Genomic DNA, 8,121 nt, shown 5'->3' on the forward strand with positions numbered 1-8,121 from the left:
ATTCTTTTTTTGCAACACAAGTTTATTGAGAGGAAATTGTGTTCCTACCTGTGAGGAGCTCAGAGGAGGTTGAGAGCTGGCTGGTACGTGAACTAAGCTTGGCAGTGTTCGGAGAGCAGGCCAGATGGGTACTCAGCCTGGGCAAACGCATGGTGGCTGGAAAACCCCAGCAGGTTTGGCAGTGGCGGGGGAGTGAGGATAGAGGCCAGACGCTGTTGTCAAGGTAACCAGGGTTAGCCCACAGAGGGCCTAGCTGTCAGGCTCAAACAGGGGGCTCTGGACAGAAGGCTCCTGAACTGGCCCAGCCAAACTGGACCCTCAAGCTCTCTTCAGAGGAGCTATGATTGGCTGGTGAGGCAGCCTGAGGTTGACAGGAGAAGAGACCAGGTCCTTGCCGAAACCGGTTTGGCTCAGTGGATAGAGCATCGGCCTGTGGACTGAGAGGTCCCAGGTTCGATTCCGGTCAAGGGCATGTACCTGGGTTGCGGGCACATCCCCACTGGGAGATGTGCAGGAGGTGGCTGATCGATGTTTCTCTCTCATCGATGTTTCTGACTCTCTATCTCTCTCCCTTCTTCTCTCTGAAAAATCAATAAAATATTTAAAAAAAAAAAAAAAAAAGAAGAGACCAGGTCCAGACACATGTCAGAAATGACCCCAGGACCACAGGAGGAGGGGAAGGATGGAAGAGGAAGGTTTCCAACAAAGGAAGGAGGACCACCTATCTTTGCAACCTTCTCATCTCAGGCCTGCCGCAGCAGTGACCCTAAAGCAGGAACCCTAAAGCGTAGGGAGGGACTGGGAGAGTAAGAGGGGGAGGGGCCTGGGGAGAATTCACTTAGAAATTAACCCCATGGGCCTGTGGGAGGACTCCTGACTATCCTCAAAATCCTTACTCCTCAGTTTCCACTTTCCATCTCAGAGATGGGGCTGCAATTTTAGCTTATGACAGAACAAACCACTTCCTTACACAAGGCTGAGAGGAGGGGGAGAGGAAGAGTGAGTCTGTCCAGCCCCGTCTGGGTCCGGGCAGAACAGCTGACACTGGCCCCAGCCCACCCGCCCCTGCCTGGCCAAGAGGCTGGCAGAACCCAGCCCCAGCCAGCACGGAGCGTGTTTGATTTGGACCCAGCTCCAGTGTGATGTAGGGGCTGGATCTGTAGCTAAAACTCCCCAAGCCAGCGGCTCAGAGGCGGCAGGGTCAGGGCAGGCAGCTGAGGACCTGGGTACTCCCACAAGCCGGGGCGCCCCGCTTCCTTACCTGTGAGGTGCTCTGGGGACCCAGGCCATTCTTCTTCTATTCACCAGGAATTCCTGGAGAGGTTTAGGAAGACAAGAAAGACACTTTAAACTGGTCCTTGCCACAGACCCCAAGGGGAGCTGCCAGGTGGCATTTGTGGGGCGGACTCATTTGGCAGCACAGGTGAGGATGGTCAGTGACATGCCTATGGTCCCGCTCCCCTGGTGCCTCAGAACATCCTGAGTGGCCACCGCACACCTGAGGGTCATCCACTCCACGTGAGGCTGAAGACACCGAGCCTTCAGAGACTGAGCTACTCTCTGAGGTCCCAGCGATGGGCGGTGGCCGGGGGAGTCACTGCCATACCAAGCGCTCCCCACACACCTTTTGAGGCTCAGAAACGGCTCAAAAGGTTATCCACCAACTTCCTCCTCCTGGTTCCGTGGGGAGACCACAGATCCCCGCGGAGCAGGGTCCTGCCAAGGTCACAGGCCAGCTGGAGACAGCGGTGGACCCAGATGGCCTTGAGATGGCGGGGTGCCTCTCTCCACAGTCCACGCAGTCGTCTCCACCCAGAGGGTCCAAAAGGTCATATTCCACGCTGGGCTCCCGGTAGCTGGGCCGGAAGAGGCAGGACCCTGGCGTCCGGTGGTAAGGCAGGTCTGGCTGCTTCCCGGCCTCCGTCTCCAGCGGCACGCCCTTCCGCCCGGCCGGCCAGGCCCTCTGCAAGCAGCCCCTAGGGCCAGGCGCCAGGAGCGGCCCGCCCATCGCCCCCTGGGTGACCGGTGGGCGGGGCCGCCCTCTGGGCAAGGAGGAATGACAGCCTGCCCCGCCCCTCCCTGCCCCAGGAGGTGATGGGGGTGGGGAGGGCGGGTAGCACAAAAAATGTGGAAGGGGTGGAAGAGAAATGGAAGCGGGGAGGAGGTGCCCTGAAGAGGATCCTTCCAGGTCATGGGGACACCTCTCCCTTCCAAGAATCACACCCAGACCACAGTTTAGCACCTAATTGCTCCCTAATTGGTCCCGGGGCGGGAGTGGAAGAACAGGCTGCGGCCCTCCAGGCAGCTGCCATAAGGGGAGGGTTTAAACCCATTATATTGAACAATCCGAGGCCACAGTAGGTAGACCCCTGCCCCCCCCCCCAGCCTCGGGGCTCTATCCTCAGGGACACAGGCCACCCTCAGGCGGCTGAACAGTTTATGAGGGATGAGAGTTCAGTAAGGAGCTGAACTTAATTTAAACCGGAGGTCTGGGAGGGAAGGGGATAATTCATCAACTTTTACAAAGAGCTTTTCCCCTCCCCTCATGCCAGGTAAGAGACGGGTGCAGGTGCGGCGGGGTGCGCCCCTGGTCCCCAGCGAAGGACAAGGTGGACCCAGCCGGGTTTATCTGGGACTGGAGAGGCATGGTAGCCAGAAGCAGCCAAGTGCACCACACGGATTACTTTCAACCAGACTGCTCTCCCTGCTCCCAGCAGTGATGCCAGCAGACAGCTGGCACAGGAGGGAGCCCAAAATAACCCAGACAGCTGGGGCAAGGGGGTGCCATGGACACAGGCGCTGGCTGTTAGTCAAGACACCTGGAACCCCGTCCTGGCTGCCTGTGGTGACCTCCTGACCTTGGGTAATTTATACTCCAGTGCGGGGTTGCGACCCCCCCCCCCATCATGACTGATCATGGAAGGGGAGGGGTAAGCCACCATCCTGACTCCAACTACACAGGAGGAAGAAGGACGCTGCCTCCCAGCCTTCCCCTTTGCCCGGAGGCTCAGCCACGTGCTCGGGGTGGGCCAGTGGGGGAGGAGCTGGACGGCAGCCCAGCCTCCACTCCCTCCAGCCACATCGGAATGGAGGCCGACCAGTGTGAAGCCTCAACGTGAGGCCGGCCCCCTTAATCGTACTTAATCCTCCCAACACCCCTTTCGGCACGCATCCTTATCATTTTACACAGGAGACTGGCCCAAGGTCACCAGCTCTGTGGAGATTCAAGCCGACAGCTGCCTGACTGAGAGCCTCCCTTGCTTCAGCACCAAGATGCCCACAACAAAATCTCAGGTCAAGCCCTCCAGGCTCCCCCAGACCTCAGACTAGCCCCCACACTGAGGGGGTGGTGTGAAAGTGGGCAGGGCTGATCGGATACGGATACAGAAGCCAAGCTGGGAGCCAAACGGGGGCGGGGGAGGCAGTTCAATCGGAGGCACCTGGCCCAAATGGTTCATCAAAGTCATCACCTTCTAGAGACCACCTGCGGGAGGGGGGCCGAGATCAAGGGCCACACCGTCTCCAGCTGTGGAGCAAGTGGGAAACAGCGTGCAGAGCTTGTGTTGGGAGAACTAGGAGGAGTTGCCATTATTACCAGGCCAGCGACGCCGTGCCCAGCACCGAGTTCTTGGCCTCACAACACCCCAGGTGTTACCTAGCCCCAAAGTTCTCAAAACGTTCCCACATGGGAGAATCCGCACCAGCCCGGGGCTTGTTAGAAATGCAAGTTTGGGGGCCCCACTTACTGAATCGGAAACTCAGGACAGGCCCAGAGTCAGTGCCACGGTGTGACGGGGCTGCCAGCTAGTTCGAGAATCGCCGACCTACCCCCACTTTGCCGATGGGCCCAGAGACTGTGCAGCCTGCGCTAGGCAACAGCAGGCAAGTAGCTAGCCGGCTCGTGGGACTCTAGAAACAGGGCTGGTTTGGCTGTGGGGTTGCAAAGGAGATCGTGGGGATTCCCAGGAAGCAGAAGAGGCAGGAAATCTCTTCAAGGAAGCTGCCCAGGCCTCAGGCCCTGTGCTTCACCTCCCCGGCAGCCAGACACGGCAGCAGAAGAGGCCAGCTCAAGAGTCACCCCACTCGCCCCGACTCGGGGCAGGAAGGAAGGGGCAGGGCGGGGCTTCCTGGCAGCGGAGGAGTCTTTCAGAGGCATCCAGGGCCCTCCCCCCACCACAAAACACCGCTGGGAAAGCCTGGCCAGGGCCGCCTCTCCTGTGCTACTAAATACGGCAGAGAATTGCAGGCCCCAAACTCCTGACAACAGAAGCTTGACAGGCGGGGATGGATGGGCCCAGCAGGCCGCCGATTTCACACACACAGTCCTACACATCTGTGTGGGGGAGGGGTTGCGGAACCGGCCTAGCCGGTTTGAGGCGTCCGCCCTCCCCGGGCTCCAGGCCAAAGACCCCCACATCTCCCTTGCCGGTTGGGAAAGGGCGCACACCTACCTTAGTAGGACTGTCAGAATCAAACTAGGCCTGCTCCTGCTGTCCAGAGGAGGACGGTCCGTTCTGGGGGTACCGCTTCTCTGGCCAAGAGCCTGGGGGGTGGGGGGTGGGGAGAAGTGGGAGGGTTTGTTAGGGAGTTGACGGCCACAAACCAGACAGGATCTCCTGGACGACAGGGGATCCCTACAAATGCCCCCGCCCCCGCCTAAGCTCCCCCCTCCCCCCCAGCTGCCAAGGCGCCCTGACTCTGGAATGGTTAAGGGTGTGTGCGCGGGGGGAGGGGGCGAGTGTGTGGCTGAGTCACCAAGGTTCAGCTCGGGCGACCAGCAGCAGGAGGCGACTCATCTGCATTTCCAAAGGCCCGCCCCGTCCGCATCCCCTCCCCCAGCCTGGGCCAGCGATGTTTACCCGGGAGCCCTCCGCCTGGGGGGGACCCCGGGGAAAGCCAGCTCAGCTTTCCCAGGCCTCAACCCCCACCTCCGCCTCTAGAGCGCCGGTTGGAGGGCGTGCCCTGTGCGACCAGATCCAGCGTCGGTGGCTTCCACGAGGGCCTCACGCCCAAAGTGGGGACAAAGAGGGCCCCTGCGCCTTGGGCTCGACTATCAAAGGGCGCTTGCGAGCCAGACCTGGGCGCCGAGGCCCGGGTGTGCAACCCGGGGGCAGGGGGCGGCCTCGAGGCCCCGATCGGCCCCCGTGGCCCTTTGCTACTGGCTCCTGCGCGGGCGGGAGAAAGGGAGGGGAGCCAGGCCTCCTGGTGCCCGCGGGGGCTCTCCGACCCGGGTGCGGGGTTCGAGCCAGCTGCGCAGCCCGAGTTCGACGTCGAGGCCCCCAGGCCAGGGGCGTCCACGGAGGCGGAGGCCTGGAGCGTGGGCGACGGTGCGCCGGCCTCCCCTCCCCCCAGCCCCGCCGCCTCCCCCCGCTCCTCCCGCTCCTCCCGCCTGGCGCGCAGCAGCCGCCACCGCCCGAGCCGCGGGCGGCGCGCGAAATGGCGCCGGTCTGTGCGCCTCGCCCCGCGGAGGCGAGCGCCCAAGCCCCAGCGCGCGACGCCCCCAAGCCCGGGGGCCCCCGAAACGGTCTCCGCGACTAGCCCCCGGCTCGGGGCTCTGTGTCCTGCGGGTTCTCGGGGTTCCGCTCTGCCCAAGGACCCCCACCTGCCCCGGGCGCGCAACGACAACGGGAGGAAGGACGAGGACAGCAGAGCGGCCGCCATGAGCAGCCGCCCGGCCCCGGCTCGGCTCAGAACCTGAAAATAAAACTCGTGTTGGGAGGGAGGAGCGAGCGCGGCCGAGAGCAGCGGCGGCGCCAGGGCTGCAGGCGGCGAGGTGCTGCGTCATGGTGCCAACATGGACGCCGGCCCTTTGTCCTTGGTGGCTCAGGGAGCGCAGGCGCGCCCGGGAGCCCGAGTGCCGGCTTCGGGGTGCCAGACCCCCCAGCCCAAAGGGAAAGCGTTCCCTAGGCCTGGCGGGGACGTTTCCTCGCCTTCTGAGTACCCCCACCTCCAAAACATTGCAATTTCTTCTCCCCACCCAAGCTCAGATCTAGAGAAGCGAGGGGCGAGCGCAGGCAGCTGCGTGGATGCCCGAGGTCGCCGGGGAGCCCCCTCTCGCCTCCCGGGCAGAAGGGGCACAGGGTCCGAAGAGCCCTCCTCGGCCCCCAAGCCCTCCCGGACCCGGCTGTCAAGCGTAAAGCTGCACACACCTTCTCCCCTCAGCTCCCACACATCTGCAGCCTTTGGCCTGCTCGGAAAACAGATTTCCTCGAAGGGACAAAAGGCACTTTTTTTTTTTTTTTTAAACTTACCCGTTCAGCCCGGTGCCATGGAGTCTGCAAATCAAGCTGGGCGGAGGGTTGGGAGATTGTTATTGGGGAAAAAAAAATATCTTTGTGGGGGACTGTTTAGTTGGGAATATCTGGGGAAATGGTGGTGCCTTTGTTGCTGCTGTTACCTTTTTGTAAGTTAGACTCTCATGGCATTTTCTGCTCCTTCCACTTCTGTGAACTTTCCAGGGTTGGGTTGGCAAAAGGCGGCTTCGCTGAGGGCTGTTTACTGCTCTGGATATAGCAATGGTGTGACCGTCATTAAGAGACAAAAGGCGAAAACACACAATCAAATCAAACAAAAGGCAAAAAGACACGCGGCCATCCCAACCACCATAGAAAATACCCACGAGTTAACGTTGGTGTTTGGCTCGAACCAGCCAGGACTTGTTCTCCAGTTTTAATCTAGTTTCCTGTGACGGCTTTTAGTCTCTTAACAAAGAGGTCTTCCCTTTCCCCTCACCCACCCCTCTACCAAGACCAGAGAAACAGAGCTGTTTTCCTCCAAACAGATCGATTTTCAAAGAAAGTGTACCTGTTACTGGGAAGAAAGCTGACTGGCATTTACTGCTGTAAACATTTTCAAAAAGCTTCAAGCTCAAGCCTTAGCTTTATAAAAGCAAAGTCGTCTAAAAGCATTTTAACTGGCTTATATATTAGACAAGAGCGACAAAGACAGACATGCAATGAAGGTTCAGAAAATTAAGGACATCTCAGCGACATTAACATGAAAACTGCACTGCGTTAAGGACATAATGGACTGGGTACTTACAATGTAAAAGGTTTTTTTAAAAACTTAAAAAGAGTTAACGACTGCTTACAGTTTTTTTTTGTTGTTGTTGCTGCCATTTCGCTAGTCCTAAAACTATACATTTAAAACATTACCTTGTTAAAAAAAGAGAGGAGTTAATAAGATGGCCAGGTTTAAGTGTTTAATAGAGGAAACTATATATATATATTTAAAAATTTATTGTTCAGTTAAGAGAATACAGATTAAGACAGCTCCAAGCTCCCCCCACCACCCACCCAAGAAAATAAAAGAGGAAAAAAAAAAATTAAATATGTCATTTACTTAGTTTTTTTTGGAATTCGAAATTGTTAACTGCTGACATTAATGGTGTGCGCTATGACCTAGTTATACAAGACAAAGATGGATTCCAAGTCATAAGGAAAAATCCAGATCTTTTTAAAAAAAAGTCTTCATTCTTCCAACTGTGAGTCCTTTAGCCTGTTGACAAATGTTAAACACAACACTGAGGCGTCCTGAACTGGATGGTGGAGTCAAAGGAAAAAGCATTCCCCACTTGCAACAAAGGAAAAACCCACTTGGCCATTTAATTCCATTGCAGAAAAATGGCTCCCCTCATCTGTTGGCCTCTCCTTGGTGTCTGATGAAGGATGTTTTGAGATCAGCGTCTAATAACTCAAGCCCTATAGAAGCCGCGCGCCGATTGGCTGCCGCGCCCTGCCGCCCTGCTCCAGCCAATTACCTACCCACGGCCACATTACGAACCCCGAAAAGAGCCCCAAAATGAAATACACCTCCACCAAGCCCCGGCGCGGCGGCCCCTCGCCCCGGCCGCCCGACCCGGGAGGCAGAGGGGGCTGCAAACGCGTCCTCGCGGCGCCCGGGAGCCTCGGAGTTGAACTCACAAGATGGAAGCCGCGCGCTGATTGGCCGCCGCCTCGCCCGGACCTTTAATAAAGAAAGGGGAAGGAAAAGATAAATGCAAAAAAGGGGGGACTCTCTCCTCGGCCGGTGGCTGGAGGAGGAAGGTGGGGGGGGGGGGGTGAGGGGGGAGAAGCATGTGTTCTGGACAATTACAGGGCTCTGCTCTCCAAAAATAAAAAC

At 58.2% G+C, this 8,121-nt stretch overlaps 1 long non-coding RNA gene across 1 annotated transcript; it reads right to left on the reverse strand.

The window, feature by feature from the left end:
• Positions 1-11: 11 nt before the first annotated feature.
• On the reverse strand, positions 12-6,689 carry LOC308535270. The gene is made up of 5 exons (XR_013997244.1): positions 6,620-6,689; positions 6,398-6,503; positions 4,452-4,543; positions 1,262-1,314; positions 12-581 (listed from the first exon to the last, which is right to left on the reverse strand). It is a non-coding gene; the product is annotated as an uncharacterized lncRNA (long non-coding RNA).
• Positions 6,690-8,121: the final 1,432 nt, after the last annotated feature.

The sequence above is a fragment of the Myotis nattereri genome (genome assembly GCF_964212035.1).
Source record: "Myotis nattereri genome assembly, chromosome: 19".
NCBI classification, from domain to species: Eukaryota; Metazoa; Chordata; class Mammalia; order Chiroptera; family Vespertilionidae; genus Myotis; species Myotis nattereri.